Source organism: Pezoporus occidentalis, unplaced genomic scaffold, assembly GCF_034315485.1.
Source record: "Pezoporus occidentalis ecotype Australia unplaced genomic scaffold, CSIRO_AGI_Poc_V1 ctg220, whole genome shotgun sequence".
Classification (NCBI taxonomy): Eukaryota; Metazoa; Chordata; class Aves; order Psittaciformes; family Psittacidae; genus Pezoporus; species Pezoporus occidentalis.
The window spans coordinates 1005268-1023920 of NW_026914073.1; positions in this window are offsets into that span (position 1 = coordinate 1005268).

The window sequence follows — 18653 nt, forward strand, 5'->3', positions numbered from 1 at the left end:
GCTGAGACGGGCCAGCTTCTATCCCCTGTGCACCCCGCACATTCCCTGAGTCACACTCTCCCACCGCTAGAACATGGACATAACCTCATGCTCTGAGCTATTCCCAACGCAGACATCAGTATCTCATTGCTTGGCAGCTCTGTCTCTCTGTCATCCCAGCAACTCAGCCCCCAGCCCCAGGACATGGCCTGTATGGGACCCCCTTGCCCCACACTGCCCTCAGCCCCTCGCCCTGCAGCCCTCTGCATGAGGCCGAAGTATTTACAGACATGTTCCAAGCAGCTCCATTAGATCCCCTCTCCCATCTCCTTTGGAGCTGGCAGAAGAGCACGTCGGGACGAGTCCGAATCCAGAAGGAAATGTCAGAAATCAGCTTTGTTTCTTGTCCAGACTCATCCGACTCCTCAGGCTGCTTGGTCCAGCTCCTCTCCACAACCTCCAAAGAGCCTTGTGCTCCAAGCAGGTCCTGGCCAAAACGAACCCGCTTCCAGGCTCAGACCGAGCACAGGAGACTCTGGGTAGAGCAAGCATCAAGGCAGTCATTTCTCCAGCATTCCCCCATCCCTCCTACAGGATACCTCTGCCCAAGACCATTTTCAGCTGTTTATCTCCTCCCACCACCTTCATGGGCTCCCAGATCCATCCCATGGACTCGCAAACAGAACCAGGTCTCAAGTCCAACTTCCCATCCACAGCAGGGGCAGCAGTGGGATCACAGAATCATTTAGGTTGAGTTGGGTTGCACAGGACTTTGCCTGTCTGCATCTTGGAAGCCTCCAAGGCTGTACATCCAGCAATCCAGGCCCCTCTTCAAACACCTTACTGTCCCTATGGGGATACATGGGGATCTCTCTGTCATGTCCCCATTATGCACATGCAATAAAAGCCTGGCTCCATCTTCTCAATAATCTCCCCATAGGTGTTGGGAGGCTGCTTTTAGGACTTCCCAAAGCCATCCGCTCCTAGGGCTGGACAAGCCAAGCTCCTCCAGCCTCTCCTTGCAGGCAGGAGCTCCAGCCCCTATCATTTTAGTGGCCTCCTCTGAACTCTCCTGTTTATCAATGTCTCTCTTGTATTGGGGCAGCCAAAACCTGAACGCAGTGCCCAGATGCGGTGTAATGAGTGCTCAGCAGAGGAGGACAGTCACTTCCCAAGGTCAGCAGGAAAGACCCAAGCCATTTGCCTTTTACCAACTCAAAGGCATTGCCAAAACTATTGCTTTGGCTGCCTTGAAATGACAATCGGCTCCCGTGTGCTGAAAGAATCTGTGGGCAATGCCCAGCACCGCACCAGCCGTGTTTCTGCATTGCCAAAAAGCTCACAGAAGGTCTCTTGCGGACAATAGATCCAGAAGAGAAACAAGTTCTCAGCTCTTTGGGTGTCCATGGGAATGGAGCAGAGGCAGGATACACTTCCCACCGACTCACAGCGCCTGCGGCCAGAGGGAGCCACCAGATCAACTTCACAGCCCTGAGCCTCATTGGTGGCATGCATTGCACCCAGTCCTTGCAATGTTTTATCTCCTTGCTTGTCTCCTTGAGCCTGCAGATTTAATCTACAACCATTTAATATTCATTTCCCATCATGCTGAACGTCATCAGCTCCAGAACTGGTCCTGGAGGAACAGGCTGGCAGGTTCCACTGCCCTGCAGATGGCTAAAAGTGCCCTGGGTCACACACGCTGCTCTGAATCATCTCCTGCCCCTCCTCATCTCAGAGCAACCTGGAGCCCCCAGACTGTTTCAGGGACTTCCACCTCCACTACACTTCCTGGGGTATCCACAATATCCATCACAGCACAGGGGATGACAAGGAACGGCAGCACAGCTTGCAACCAAGGTTATACAGTACCTCTGAGTTTAAACTGTGCAGATGTCACAAGCTCTGCGGGAAGATGCAGAATGGACAAAGCAAGCTGGAAGCTATTCTGGAGGCTTTGCTTTGTGAGGTAGGTTGGCAAGAAACAGTGACTAAGCTGTGTTAGGGTGTTTTATTTGTGGAGGGCAGACTGGTGATCAAACCTCTGCAGGGCCACAAACAAAAGGAGAGCTGTTGACATCAATTCCATGCACCCACCACAAAGAGATATTCTCTTCAGCAGCAAGCTCGCAGGGTGCCCCCAAGTCCAGGGAGAAGTAACCTTTCCCCACAAACTGCTTATCTTTATTCACCACCCGGGGGTGGAGGAGGCAGAGGTGGAGAGCTGGGCAAAAGGGTCCCTTCCCACGGGGTATGCCCCCATTCCCCTTTAAAACCTTATGTGGGAGTTGCACTGGCTTTGCTTTAGGCTGCTTGGGCTTTTCCCAGAAAAACAGCCTTTCTTCTTTCAATATACTTGTAATAATAGCCATACCATCCCTGTGCGCCTGACTCACATGAAGGATGCTCTGTGCCAGGCAACATGGATGGCTGAGCAGGAAGATACCCCGCAGATGCCTGCCTGCCCTGGGAACACCAGGGAAATTCCAGCTGTAGAAGAACTACAAACCGTTGCAGCGAAGATCCCTCAGCTCATTCCTTCAGGGCTCTTGGGTGCAATTTGTCTGCGCAGCTACTTTTGAAATATTTGCCCCCAGTGTATGTCTTCTAGCATCGCCTCTAGTGCCCAATAAACTGGAAAGCATTTCACACCCTTCCTTGCTCCTTCCCAGACACTGAACGCAGATAGTGCCTTCATTTCTCTGTCTTGTGTAATAGCATTTTTATTCTTTCTGGAAGCAGATTTAAGAGTCGAGGACGTGTTTTGGTAGTAAAGCTGTCCTCCTCCTCCTCATCGCTGTGGTCAGCCATGCGTATCTCCCAGGAGCATTGACAGCTTTATTCACTTCCTAACTTCCCGTTTGCATCTGCTCATGCTGACCCTGCTCGTTTTGGATAGCTGCTCCCACTTCTCTGCTGAGACCACCAGTGAAATCCCCTTTCTCACTGCACAGCTCAGGCTTCAGCCTCAGATAACGCCTTTCTAAAGCACATGCCTTTCACTTTTGTGTTTTCAGCCTGCACTGCTTTGCCTGCTGCAAAACGCACTCAGGGAACACTCAATCCCGCTGATGTTAAGATATTAAACAGTACTGGTGCCAGTACATACCCTTGAGGAACACCACTCATTACTGGTTTCCACTTGGACACTGAGCCACTGACTGCAAATCTTGGGATGCAGCCATCCAGCCAATTCCTTATCCATTGCTCTTCCCAGGCGGAGCAGAGACAGCGGCTGGTCAGCACCACAGCAGCACCTCGAGTGCTTTCAGTTTGGCACAGGGAGCACGAGCACATGTGCCTGGTGGCACGGGCACTGCAGTTTGCCCCTACAGTTTGCTTGCATTGCTCCTGCCAAGGTGAGCTGTAGTGCCTGGGGTCTCTTCTGGGCTGGAGGACCACAGAATCCCAGAATGGTTTGGCTTGGGAGGGACCTTAAAGATCATCCTGTTCCAGCCCCTGCCATGGGGGGTTGCTTCTCTGGGCACCCTGCCTAAGAGCTCATCTCAATCTCCCCTCTGTCAGGTTAAAGCCATTCCCCTTTGTCCTGTCCCTACAGGCCCTTGTCCCAAGCCCCTCTCCAGCTTTCCTGCAGCCCCTTTAGGCACTGGAGCTGCTCTAAGGTCCCCCCTTCAGGAGCCTTCTCTTCTCCAGGCTGACCCAGCCCAGCTCTCTCAGCCTGGCTCCAGAGCAGAGCTGCTCCAGCCCTCGCAGCATCTCTGTGGCCTCCTCTGGACTCCCTCAAGCAGGTCCACATCCTTGTTGCACTGGGGGCTCCAGAGCTGAATGCAGGACTTCAGGTGGGGTCTCACAAGAGTGGAGCAGAGGGGTCAGGATGGCACAGCCACCAAGGGTGTCCTTGCCCATGGGAGGCCACCATATGCCCTTCTCCCTTGCAAGTCCCTGTTCCTAAGAGTGCTCCTGGGGCTGGTCCTCCAAAGCATCCATGGTGCTCCCACCACAATGTGCTCCTTGCCATGGTTCCAGCCTCCAATTTATAGCAAGACAAGGGCCAAGGAGAGACACAATGAGGGGCACAGACTGCACCATGCCTAGGGCTGGGTCTTCCCTGTCCAGATTAGCTTTGGCAGCATGGGACAGCCTTGTCACAGCACTGCTCACTGCTGGACCCTGCACCAGCACAGGTATGGCCCCTAGACACAGCTCTGGGTTTCACAGGGTTTCACAACTGTGCAGAGGTCCAAGGGAGCAGGGAGACCCAGCTCTGTAGTTCTCTTTCTGGGTCAGGTCCATGTTTCCCAGGGGAACTGAGGTTTGGTTCTGCCCCACAGGGTTGTCTAGGCTGTGGGGAGGAGGGGGAAAGAGTACGGAGCAACAGGGGCAGAAGAAGGTCCCCCGGGCTGAGGCAGCAGCCCATGGAGGAACAGCTGCCTTGACAATCAATGGGCACTGGAGAGGCAAGGGATGCAGCAGAGGCCCATGTGTTGCCATGCAGGGATGCCCTGAGCTGCTAATGCGTGTTCTGCTCTGCTTTGGCTTCAGCAAGGGTGACACAGGTGCAGCATGGCCACAGGAGAGCAATGACCACGTGCAAGGATTTGGGCAGTGGCTGATGCAGCCTCTCCATGGACCACAGCACCACCCCAGGAAGCTCCACAGCTTTATCTCCATTCATTTCTTGCTGTGTGCAGTCAGAGCCTGCTGAGCACCTCCTGCCTCAGCTTGAGATCTGAGATGCCAACACGAGCTGCAGTGTGGGGTTGGCTCCCATCCTCAACCATGCACAGGTGTGGGGTGGCAAAGTAAGTCTTTGCTTTGGCAGCACCAAAGCTCATCCTTTTTCAGGTCCTGCTGCATTGGTAAGGCTGGGGCAACCATGGACAAAGGCCACAGCACCTTCTTCCTCAGTCTAAGAGAAGGAGTATCTTGCACAGAGTGCTCCCCAGAGATGGTGTCTGGATGGATGAGCAGACCCCTGTGAGCAGCTCTTCAGCTCCATCATCTGGTTTGCAGCCCTAGATCTCCCAGTCTGAGGGGGCTTAGTGTCAATCAGGACCTGCAGAGTGTGCCTGGGGACCCCAGCTGGTGTCCCTGTGCCACTGTCAGCAGGCTGGGAGGAAAGAGGCCGGGTAGTGGTGATCATCTTCCTCTGGCAGGATCGAAGCTCATCCCGCTGCCAGTTCCACTACAGGTCCTGCTGCCTTGGGAAGGGCTGAGGGGGTCCATGGACAAAATAAGAGTGCACAGGGAACCCTTCTCCCTCTGAGTCAGCCCCCATCTGGGTGAAGGAGGCTCTTACACACAAAGCTCCCCAGCACTGGCTCCTGGCTGTCACAGGCAAAGCAGCATGGACCATCCCAGGCACCAGTCTCTCCTCCCCACATCCCCGCAGAGGCAGCCCCCCCTCAACTGGCAGTAGGGAACCTGCCAGCCATGGCAGATGGCACCTCTTCCCATGCTAATGAGCCGTCAGGATTGAATTCCTGCCTCCCATTAACACTCATTACAGTGTCACTTGGCCGTTCTTCTGTGTCTATCACATCTCTGCCACTTCTGCTTCAAGGTGTTAATTCAGGGCTGCTCTGGGGTGGCCACCATCCTCCACCATCACTCCCCAGTAGAAGGCTGCCACCTCACTGTCCCCGAAACCCTGCATTAAATGGGTCTTAAGAGGAGGCAGGCACAGAGCAGGATGCCCAGCATCCATGGGAGGGATGGATGGATGGATGGATGGATGGATGGATGGATGGATGGATGAGCAGACGGATGGGTGGGCCAACTGGGTCTAGACTCCATGTTTTCCCACAGCATCCCCACCTTGCACAAGATCCCACAGCCGCACCACGGGCACAGAGGTGCAGGAAGATGCAGCCAGATCTATTGCAGCTTGCTGGGGGCCAGAAGTAGGTTACTTTCCGCTGTGCATAGAAATGATGTGATGCATATTCATCAGTTACAGTTGTGCGGAGATTATAACAGTCGCATAAATTGCAGGTTTAGGGATCGTCAGCTGCATTCCCATGACTTTCCCAGGGCTTCCTCTCCTGAAAAAGACATGGAAATTAGAGTCATCTCATGAAACATACAGGTCAGCACTTTAAGTGCCGTCTTGGAAAAATAGTTTTCTTTACTGTACATCTTTGCATCCCTCAGGTGAACAATTCAGTGATTATAAGCCTCGTCTTCTTATTTAAAATTATATTTATCATCTGTAATCACTCTCAATACACTTTACTTCTTGAAAATCAATTTACCAGCTCTTCACAGGTACAATGGAAACAAATTGTATTTGAAGCCCAGCTTCGCTGGATTGATGCTGACTGTTTACAAAGGGAAAACACTCTTTCATGCAGCTGCCTTTGAGCATAATAGAGCTGAGGGAGCCTAAAAGCTTTTAATGGGGAGCAATTTGAAGATTGATGCTCTGCAATCACCCAGGAAGGCACAAGCTGGGGGTGAATGTGCCCTGGGCATGCAGTCCTGCCCTGGTTCTCCTGTTGAATGAGGGTCTCTACAGATACTTGTCACCAGCCTGGCCATGGTACAGGCTCTCTGGTGTGTGCCTCCTTGTTGGCCTGGCTGCATGGTACCAGGTCCCTCCGCAGAGACAGCACCATGGTGATCACTTCACCCAGCAGTGAGACCGCTCCCTTAGAGAGCCTTAGAGACCTCTCAAAACGCATCCCAGTGGTTCTCACCCCCTGCACAGGGAGCTCTGAGAGCCACCAAAACGATGCAAGCTCCTCTCAGCCAAAGGGGATGAAGTTAATGCTGGGGGGCAAACGTGCTGCAGTGCTTCTTCCCCTCTGCAACAGGCGGAACTCCAAACTGGCCATAGACGGAAGGAAATCAGGACTGAACAAACACTGCTGTGAGCAGGGTCTGTGCAACACAGAGACTGGGCAGTCAGACCCAGGCAAATACTCCTGTGTGCTGCCCACGCCTTGCAGAGCCCAGCAGTGTCAGCTGCACACAGCAATGGATGGCCAAGCTACTGACCACTTGCTTTGTCACACTCCCCACTAGTGCTGAAGCAGGTTTCTAGTGTCCAAGCAGTCCAGCAGACTCTGCGTTACTGTTTTTCAGTGATGGAGCGACTGCACAACAGCCAAAGTGACTGGAATGGTTTTGATATTCTCATATTTTGGGGTATTTGTGACCACAGAAATAAACAGGCTCTTTTCAGCCAAGCCTTTCATTAATTTTTCATCCAAAAGAGGTGGTTATACCTAAGTGTAAAGCTCCCTGCTTCCCAAGATGTCTCATTCGAACTCTTGGGACTCTCAAGAAAGACCATCTATTTCCCAAACAAGTGCTCCAAGTGCCTTGGGATAACACCACCATTCCCTTTTATTCCTCCTGCAGCAACCTCTGTATCACCACCTGTATTTTCACATCTTTTTATTAACAAAGGAAGCTGGGAGAGCTGCTGTTAGGAGCTATTGGAGGATGGCTCCCGCAACCTGTGCATCCTCACCACCACCAAGGAGAAGGGATAATAACTTCCCTCAATCCACTGGCCATGCTCCTCCTAATGTGCCCTGGGATGTGGTTTGCCTTTCTTCATGATGAGAGTGCTCTCTTGGCTCATATTCAGCCCAGTGCCCATGATAACACCAGGGTCCTTCCCATCAGCACTGCCTGGGCTCATTGCACCTCGGTGATGCACTTGACATCCCCCTTGGTGGGTTTCAGTGGGGTCAATGCTCACATCTATCTAATCCCTCATGGACTGAGGCTATGTCAGCCATCAGCCACCCTCATCTAGTGGCACCTGAGGCTTTGCTGAAGGTTCAATCTGTGTCAGTGCCCCTTTTGCTGATGGCAAGCCCTTGTGTCAGCCCCTGGGTGCTTCACTCCGTACTGGACAGCCACCAGCTGTCGAGCTGTTGGTGGCCACACTTGGAGTCCAGCACAGTTTTCCCTTGGGAAATCCCTGCTTGTCCTTTCCATGCTCAGAAATGGTTTCCGAGATGCTCTGCTCCATATTGGGTCTTACAGCAATTACAGCTCCCTTTACTGATCCTCGCCAAGTCACGTCTCCCCTTCCCCAGAGAGCCCAGAGCCCTTTGACTCCCAGATGGATAATCCCCACCACCAGTCAGTCCTCCTCCTGCAATCATATATCCACAAAGAACACAGAAATTAGGGGTCAGAGAACATAAGATGTCTCTTTCCCCTGTGTTCTGCTTGCCAGCCCAGGCGCTGGGTCCCAGCCAGCCAGTGATGCCCTAAAATCTCCTTCATGATGAACCATTTCCAGCACAGAGGACAGCTTTGGGTGATCCCAGCTGCAACGTTTCCGCGCAGGCTGGAGCTTTGCATCCCAGCAGCAGTCTCAGCTAGTTTTATACAAAGACGCTAACGAAATTCAGGATATCTTGGGTTTGAAAGCAAGGCATAATTGCAAGCTGTTATTGTCTGAAACCGCATTTGCAAGATGCAGCCTCAACAACCAGGCAGTTTGGGGAAAAGAAGCACTTGCTCGGTGTGGGAGAAGCTCCTGCAGAGGATACAGCCTCACAATACCCTTGCCAAGCATTCGCAGGTCCTCTTCTCAGCTGCCCAAACACCATGGGTTTCAAGCAGGAAGCTTAGGCAACATCCTACCCGAACACCCCCCAGCCCTTTATATAAGCTGAGGGGTTTTCTATCCCATACCGCTGTATGCCCGGTAGGACACTTCATCACACAGCATCATTACGTAGCAAAGCCAACAGTGGTTTGCAATGGGGCAGGTCTGAAAGCTCTCCCCACCCCAAAATGCTGCATCCAGAAAGCTCTGGCAATGTTTCCATGTACATGTTTCTACCCTGCTCACAGCAATCCTGAGGCTTTGCAGACTGTGCCCTTTCATGCAAGTGCTTGTGATCCCTTCTAGAATCTTCTTTCTCATCTGCCTTGAACAGCTGAGACCTGGGAAATGCTAGATCTGATCAGCATTGACAAAGCCACAGGCATGAGTGTTATTTCAGGCATGTGATTCATCAAGGGACCAGCGCACCACAGGACAACAGCTGGATTTTGTCTAGAGCTTTGTGGTTGTATTTTACAAAAAAACCTCATCTATTTTGGGCTGGATCCTGCACCTTGCACAGGGTCTGGTCAATGGCTCCATGATGCCCAGCAAGGGTTTGAATGGCAAGGCCAGCCTTTCCCTGCAGGACATCACTGAATATCCCATCCCTCATTCATGTCTTCACTTATCCTAACCCCCCTGCACCCAAACTTTGGACCACTTGTACAAAGCTCGGACTGCACAGCAAGTATATACAGTTGTTATATATAACATATAGCATATAACATATAACATATGACACTGATACCCTTCTTGGTATCACTGGGAGATGGATTTTGCAGTGCACTGTATTTTGTGATACATGGCACAGCCCTGTGTGAAGTCTGGTTACAGAGATTCCACCCATCCTTGGGGACAAAGAACAGGGACCATCCGCTGACTGACTCCAGCCTGGGACATACCTCCATGTGGCTTGTGCATGAGACAGGATCTGAAGTGGGTGTCCCAGGTACTTCTGGGTACCCGAGGGATGAGGATGGCACAGGGATGGAGTGATGCTCCAGTGGATGCTGCAAGTCTACTTGGGTTCAACAGGAGACCAAGCTCAAGGGATAGAGGCCACTGAGGACAGCTCAATACTCACATGGTGCCAGCACCCCGTGCCCTCGGCCACCACTGTGGCACAGCTCTGCATGGCCCGGCAGCATCAGTGTTAACTGGGCTCTGCCCCAGCCCTGCAGGGTGCACACACTGCCTGCGGAGCTGTGCTTCCAGAACACTCCTTGCAATTACATGCCCTGCCACCATGCAGGCGAGTTATTAATATTTATTAGGCTCAATTATTCATGGCCTCTTTAGGATCCTGTTGTTTAAGTCCAGCTTGAGATCTCCAGGCTAGCAATCACAAAAGTTGCTTTCCAGAGGAATTACAGTAAATCAATCCTTTGGAGATGTTCAAGGCAGCCACAAACATTAACAGATGGAGCTGCCTGGAAAGGAGCCTTATGCCCAGCCCTCTGAAGTCTTAGTAGTTGAGGGGAGCTCAGGCTTTGCTGGTGTGTGATGCAGGGTCCTGGGACACAACATTCCTCCTCAGCACGGAGGTCACACTGGCCATTTCCTTCTGAAGCTGCAGGGGAGAAAGCCTATGGATAAGGGCATGGAGGTTTCTCCCTGTCAAACGGAAACCTGGTGAGGATGAAGAACAAGCCATGATGTTCCCAGCACAGCAAGGCAAAGCAGGACAGCCTGTCCTGGCAGCTGTGACAGCGGATGCCCTTGCTTGCCCCAGCTAGTGCTTGGTCCATAGCTTCCAGGGAAGCCACAGGGAGGACCCGGTATCTGGGAAGGATACCCCAGGGTGCTCCCAGCAAGCACACCCCATGGCACAGGCACCCCACTGAGACCTGCCAAAGCAGAGCCGGCAGCAGCTCGGAGCACGCACACACAGCCTGGAGAGGGGGGGATTTGCCTTCCTGCCCTGCTGGTGCCCTGCTGTGCCCTGTGTCAAGGTCTGGGTGAGTCCCAGCACCAGGCACTGAGAGCACAGGGAGGAGGCAGGAGGCTGCCCGCACACCGTCCCCAGCAGACACAAGCTGCCAGGGCTGCGCTGTGCCAGCACAAAGCCATCTGGACCACTCGGAGATGCTCAGCAGGGCTGATAAGCCGAGGGCTGGCACCACGCTAACTGCGCCCGCCGCGCTGTCTCACGGCTGCTTGCAAAGCCCCGGGCAGCGAGGGCAATCCCAGCGCTTCCCTGGCAAAGCCTGAGCTGTGTTCTCGCTGCTGACCTCCGCATCTGCTCGGAGCAGCCACGCCGCATCCTGCGGCCACTTCCAGCGGCTCCCAGCACCATGGGAATAATGGGTGGGATGGGGGAGTCCCAGGGGATCCACATGCTGATGGAAGGAGATGTGGGGTGCACAGGGTCCCCCCGTCATTGTGCATGGTACATGTTCCTGCAACCCTCTTCTCCTTGGAGAAGCGAAGGCTCGGGGGGACCTTATTGCTCTCTACAACTGCCTGAAAGGAGGTTGTAGTGAGGTGAGGTCGGTCTCTTATCCCAGGTAACAAGTGATGGGACAACAGGAAACAGCCTCAAGCTGTGCCAGGAGAGGTTTATATTGGATATTGAGAACAATTTCTTCACAGAGAGGCTGCTCAGGCATTGGAACAGGCTGCCCAGGGCAGTGGTGGAGTCACCGTCCCTGGAAGCATTCAAAAACCACGTAGACATCAGTGACATGGTTCAGTGGTGGACTTGGCAGAGCTGGGGTAATGGTTTGACTTGATGATCTGAAAGGTCTTTTCTAACCTGGCTGATTCAATGATTCTAACCACCCATGGAGCAGCTTCACCCACTGAGATGGCTGAGCCACATCAACAGCATCCAGGGGATGGAGCAGGGGTCTAAAGCGAAGCAGCACTGCATGTTGAAGCCTCAGCCACAGGCAGGCTAAAAGGACTGGCCTGTGCCCCATCACATCCTGCTCGGGTGGATGTCAGGGGCCAGTCAGGGGATGCTGGGATGGAGAGGAGCTGGGCAGAGGCACTCAGATGCTACAGCAAGGGCCATCCCATGAGACAGGATGCCAAAAGGCCGCATGTCACCATCACAAACTGCCTTTCCTCGTACGTCATCCTTCTTCCAGCCTGCCCTCCCTGTGTCCCTTGTGTGCCTGCAGCAGCCAATGCCTCCTGCCTGTGACATGGCTCTGCTTTGACTAATACCCATGCTCTGGGCTGATGAGGACACCAGAGGCAGCCCAGATCCCACCCAGCTGGGCAGAGGCCTGATCCAGCTCACAGAAAGGCCAATGGTTGCAAAGAAATGGATTCAGAAGGCGGGAGAAAGGACCAGACCCCAGTGATGCTGGGGTCCTGGGACAACACCAGATTGGGGACCAAATAGAGCCAGACCCTCTGAGCTGTACAGTCTGCCCACATCTCCCCCCAGCCACCTTTACCCCATTGCACCAGTGGCTGCAACACCAGCCCAGCCCGATTTGGGGATGGTGGGTTCCCATTGCCCGTCCATTTCGGGATGGTGGGTCCCTGGGGCCAGGACCCATTGCCCATCCCCACACTGCCTGTCCGGAGACACAGGCACCTCTTCCACACAGCCCTGCAGAAGAAACGGAGATGGTCCCACCACCAGCAGTGCCTCAGACAGACTCCAGCAGGCAGGGGCATTTTCTTTATCCCCAAAAAGCCTCTGAATCCCAGCAAGAGCTGTTTTAATCAGAGCTTTCTGCCCTGCAGGACTCAGCACACTGTAATTGAAAGAGCCCTTTTTACTCTACCCCCACCACCACCATCAAACCTGGTTTGGCCTCCTCTCCCTTTTTAATCCCCGTATCCCCGCATTTCAAGCCTGCTCGGTAAGTGTTTTGAGAGCGATGCTGATGCCGTTGGTATGGCAACGCCAGGCTGGGGCCCTCGCCTCAAACCCCAAACACACAATTAGCTGATTAAGAGGCAGAGCAGCAGCCGCGTGCCGGGGCTCTGCCGCTCACCACATGGGGCTGTCCCCAGTCACCCCACCTGAAGGGTGCTCAGAGGTCTCCAATAGCAGAGAGCAGCATCGGGGGCAGGATGGGGTGCAGGCAGCATGTGCAGGCACTCATGTTGGGGAAGGACCCTGGAGAGGTGGAGAGCCGGGCTTGGTCAGGCTGCAGAGGACAAGGAACAGGGTGACCTCATGAAAGGGGAGCTACAAGAGACATGGAGGGGGCTTGGGACAAGGGCAGGCAGGGACAGGACAACGGGAATGGCTTTAACCTGAATTTAGATGAGTTCTTAGGCAGAAGCTCTTCCCTGTGAGGGTGCTGAGGTGCTGCCACAGGGTGCCCAGAGAAGCTGTGGCTGTCCCATCCCTGGCTGTGTTCAAGGCCAGGTTGGAGCAACCTGCTCTAGTGGAAGGTGTCCCTGCCTGTAGCAGGGAGCTGGAATTGGGCGAGCTTTAAGGTCCCTTCACACCCAAACTATCCTATGATGACAAGCCTCTGCATCAAGCCAGTCCGTAGGATGCTGCGGCTTGGGAATGGGGTTGATGGAGACAGCAAAATCAGTGATGAGGCTGCTGTTGTCATCGTGGTGATCTCAAGCACCACATCCCTATCCAAGCAGCAGCACCCAGGGGCCTTGCATAGCACCTGGCTTGGGTTCAAGTCACACCATGTCCCACAGGACAGCACCCAGCCCTGCCCCAGCGGTTTGCAGTGGTCACATTCAGCACTCCCAGCTCCACCAGCCATGCTCCCCTGGTGCCAACAGGGCTCTGCATCTGCCTCCAGCCCCGGGGGCTGCCTGCTTGCCCCCAGCCCCAGAACAGGCCGTGGTGCTCTGCACCAGCACAGCAGAGGCATTTGGGCAGGCTCTGCCTCTCCTCTCCTCTCTTCCTCTTTCCCTCCCTTCTCCCTCACCCTCTCCCTCTTCCCTGCCCTCCTCCCCTCTCGCAGGGCTCTGTTGCTCAGAAAGCGGCTCAGGAAGGCAGCAATCATCCCCATGACATCCCCGGTTAATGAAGTCGCCTTCATTAGGCGTTTCCGTTCCACTTGAAAAGCTCCTCTGTGAGGATGCTCCACCAGCCTGCAGCAGAGATGGCTGCTCCAAGAGAGCACAGGGAGACGGGTGATGCTGCAGAGTGTCAGCCAGAAGAGGAGGGAGGGATGGCATCCCCATGCATGCCTCCCTATGGGGATGAGTGTGTCCCTTGCAAGGTGCTGTGGGGCTGTCACTGGGACATATAACCTGCACGCACAGTCCTGGTGCTCCCCCTTTCACCCGAGGCTCAATCCTTCTCCCCACCCCCAGGGCTCATTCTGCTCTCCAGAGTCCTGCAGTGCCTTGGGGAACAAGCACCTGCACCAGGCTCTGCTTTTTGGGTATACCCATGTCCATGGAAAGCCATGGGGCTCATCCTTGACCCTTTATTGGAACTTTCAGATAAAGGGAACAGGACAGGCTGTAGACAACAGCCTCTTGCCATGAGCTGGAATTGCCCTGTGAGAGAGCCTTGGGGTGACATGATCTTTGTGCGGCATCCTTGCCCATGGCAGGGGCTTGGAACTGGATGACTTTAAGGCCCTTCCCAACCCAAACCATTCTATGATTGTGTGATTTAGCTAATGTCTACAAGAGTGCTCCTGGATTAGAGAGCTCTAAAGTGCTCAGCTATTATCTGTCCAGAGGGAGCATCCTCATCTCATCAGGGCCAGGCTTGGTCAGCTGCCAGCTGCAGCAACAGGGTCAAAAGACCCACAGCTCCTTGCCCTGGCTGCTCTGCAGGGATGTGCCATCCCCAGGAAGGGCAGCCCAGGGTAAGCCCAGGCAGTGCCTTGGGGAATGCCTTTCTGCAGACTCCAGACCATGGGGCAAGCCTCCTGGGGCAGGAGGGGCTGTTGGCTTCCTGCTGCCTGCTCCACCTCCTGCTTCCATCACCCCTGCACCTTCCCCCAGCACCCCTTGGGGTATTTTGGTACCCATCTGGCTCATCAGACCACAACTTTTCTCCGTAATCCATCCCCAGGTCCTAACACTATTCCCCACCAGCTCTTCCTCCTTATCACAGGGGTGGAGGCAGGTCACGAAGGAGCAATGGCTGCATGAGGTAGCATGGTGCTGAGCTCTCACACTCAGCTCCCCAAAGCTCAGTCTACAGGGAAAAGCTGCCACTGCAGGATAGGAGAAAGGAGGACACAGGCAGGGGCTCATCCAAGAGGATGGATGGGAATGGCTGCAGGCTGGATCTCCAACTTCCAGCAGCTGGAGAAGCTTCTGGAGTGCATTGTCCACTCAGGGCTGCACATCCAGGGACACCGATGCTCAGCCCAGCAAGTGTGGGGAGGGACACGGTGGTGAGGGCTGTGCCAGACACAGGCAAGCATGAGGAGCTCAGCGCTCATCTCTGTGCCAGGACAGGGCTCTGCATGGAGCTAAAATCACCATGGGGACCACAATGTGCTCATGCCCAGGAAGGGATGCTGGACTGGGCTGGAGTGGGAGCTCAGCCCAAAGCCGCTACAGAGCAAAGGAGATGTGCCTCCTACCCATGCAAACCAGTGCCCTGCCCTGCCACAGCAGGGACTTCAGCTACCACGTGCATCCATACTGCCTCCAACTGTGGAGCTATGGGGCTGAAGATAGCTCCATCAGGTGAATCCTGCTATGGGCTTTTGTTCTGCGGGGGCTCTGCATCTCACAGAAGCTGCTGAGGAGGGGGCAAAACCAGCTCTGTGCACCCTGGCAGTGCACACAAAGCTGCTCTGCAAAAGCTGTACGCTCCAGTGCTGGGATGGGAGGGGAAAGCCGAGATCAAACACAGTGCCACAGACACAAGGCACACAGCATCTGCAGCATCTTAACCTACTTTGGGTTGTTGCCACGCTGCTGCTGACAGCGGCCAAAGGAGGGGCTGTGCCCATGCTGGCACCAACTGACAGCTCCTGCTCGGGGCACTCGAGCATCTGTCCCTAATCCCATCATCATTCCTGATGCCATGGCGGGGTGAATGCAGGGAGTAGGAGCCACAGAGCAGCCACCACCTCATCACAGTCTGCAGTGGAACCAGCACTGCAGCCCCACAGTCAAGTTGATGACCAGGGATGTGATAGACAGACACCAACAACCCGGTGTGAATGTCCATAGCCAGTGATGTAGAGAAGTCAGTGGGCATGAGGCACTGGCACAGGGTGCACAAAGAAGTGGTGAATGCTCCATCCCTGGCACTGTCCAAGGCCAGGTTGGACATAGCCTTGGGTAACTTGGCCTAGTGTGAGATGCCCCTGCCCATGGCAGGGGGTTGGAACTGGATGATCTTAAGGTCCTTTCCAACCCAAACCATTCTGTGATTCTATGATTCTATGGTGGACAGCTGTCAGTGGGCATGAAGAGCAGCCATCAGCGGGTGGCCTTGGGAGGTGCTGCCTACAGCCAGCACCAGGAGATGTGCTGGTGGAGAACAGGATCCTTGGTGGATTAAGTCTATGGGTGGAATTCTGATCCCCTTCCACTATGTGGACCCCACATTAGGATAAAAGGCATGGGCTGGGACAGCTGGAAAGGACCACACATGGTCCCCCTTGCTGACCACCTTGCCCCTGCACCTCTTGTTCTCAGCAATGGCCAAAGCTCTGCCATCCCTTTCCCACAGCCATACACAGCAGCCCATCAGGCAGCTGGTTTTTATCCCATTTCATGCTGACATTGGCATCATCCTCCCCTCCTGAACCAGCTGCACACCGTGCGGTGCGCCGGTGCCTCTCCGCACCCTCCCCGCAGCGCATCAACACCATTATCTCCATCAGCCAAACTTGTAATCTCCTGAAGGAAGATATCTCGCTATTTTGACAAGTTCCCTCTTCCATCACCCCCCGCTGACTGGCAGGAACGCCGGCTCGCGCAGGCGCTGATGCTGCTGACAGCGACGATGATCCTGCTTCCCAGCAGGAGCCAAAACTTTGGGTGCCCTCATCCATCCAAGCACAAACCCTTCACCCCTTCCTTGCAGGGCCCCCTCCCCGAGGTGATGACTCCCCACGGCCTGGGTAGCCAGGATGAAGCCGCGGCGGCATGAGGCAGCATTCCCAGGCTCCAGAAGCATCCGCAGATGGTGAGCCCACACTCCACGTCGCTGGAGCAGCCAGTGACCTACACGCGGGCGTCATGTGAGATTTCGGAGCTGGGGGGGGAGCTGACAAAAATGCACATTCCCACTGAGGCTCAGCTCTCACCTCCGCCCCTGCAGCCCTCCTCGCTGCCGGCGCTGCCAAGAGCTCTCCCAGCCTGTTGCCATCGCTGACAGGCACCCGCAGCCACGCTCTGGCTGTGCAAGCAGGGCAAGGGGGGGGACCGCGTTCTCCTGCTCCCCCAGCATCCTGCATCTCGCACGGGGCGGAGAGTGACGGGTACGCTTTGAAGGAGGGGATTTGGGATGTAGCTCTCTATGGTGCACACAGTGGATAGCAAGGAGCTGCCATACATCACACAGGCCCAGCCAGCCCCATACATGCAGCCTAGCTATGCTACAGCTGTGTTTCCCAGGGCAAACAGCAGCAGGAACCCCATCCCCAGTGCAGCTCAAGCAGGAGCAGGGCTGGGGCTCCTCCTTGCCTTTGCTTTTCCAGGAACTCGGCCCTGGGTCCACTGGGTGCAGGCTCTCCCTGCAGAGGCACTTAAAGCTTTCATATAGCGCTGGCACACTCCTCATTTCTGCTTCCCCTTTCCCCAGTCCTCCGGGGCCAGGGTTCGCCTGCAAACATGTTTTCCTCTGTCCTCATTCACAGATGGGCTCCATGTTCCCCACCCCACATGCATCACAGTGCTTTTCCAGGTCAAATAATGCAGAATGTGATTCACCCTAAAGGGAAGCATCCCTGGGGAAGGATGAAGAATGGGACAGGTCAGAGTGACCGGAGGATCCTTGTAAGGCTCCCACTGCTGATGGAGTGAAGCCAGACAAGACCTCACAGCCACAAGGAGATAAATCTTGTCTGCATCCTGGCTTTGAACATCTCCACACAGCAGGGAAGGAAGCTAATGTCCCATCAGAGCACACAGGCATGGCCTTTCCCAGTCCCTGGTCTGCTTGCGGATGACATGAGCTGCAGATGGTCTCAGCTCACTCCTGCCTGAGCAGGAAGGGGCTGTGATGGGAGGTATTGGTATTATGGGACCCATACTGTTGCCCACACATCCAGGGAGGGCTAGCACAGGGTGAGGAGCACATTCAGGGGTAAGGGACCAGCCTGGCACTAGTGAAGCTGGAGCAAAACCTGCCCCATATATACACTGCTGGGAGCACCCATCGAGGCTATCCTGCCCCCTGCAGTGGTGTCGGATGCTGGGTCCAGCACAGGCCTTTTCAGAGGTGGAGAAGGCCCCAGAAGTGATGCTCCACATCCCCTGGGAGCCAGCAAGCTTCAGCCATCATTAGCCCTTCATCCCATGGCTCCAACTCCATGCTTCCCATGGGAAAGATGATGTTCCTCCCCATCCATGGCCCTACCACAGCCTCCTGAACCCATGTGCAGACAGACACACACACACAGGCCCACTCGTTCGTGGGGCTGGCATGTCTGCCCTGCCCCATGGAGGGCACAGGGCCTGGCATGGTTGGGATGTGAGGCTGGGATGTGGGATTCCCCCCTCATCAAGGACAGGAACAATGCAGTGGGGCTGAGCAGAGCATCCCTCTGCTTTAGCCAGGAGAGGACCCGCTGGGCACTGCCCAGGCCCCTCTGCTGTAACCTTCAGTGTTAATCCCAGGCCTGGCTGGAGACTGTTCCTAGAGGGACTGAAAGGTTTTTGCACCCTAAATCATCCCCAGGTACAGCTGGCAGCTCTTGAAGGAAAAGCACAGCCCCTCAGCCAGGGGTACGCCATCCCAGAGGGTGTTGGGGGTCCAAGTGACCATTTCCACCAGGTCAGTGTGGGGCAGCTGGAAGTGCACATGGTGTGGGTATCCCACCTGCAGAAGCACTGCATTAGTGCCTTCTCCAGCCCAGCAGCCTCCCTCTGCCCCATCACCTCCCTTGCACCCAGCGAGCCCCCAGCCCTGCAGTGTGCACATACAGGTGATACCCAGTCCTGGGGACCAGTAGAACTGAACCCCCTCACGCTGCATTGCACTAGGAACACAGGGCTGCATGTAGCCAGGAGTCCCCATGTCCCCGCTGCACCACGGCATGGCGAG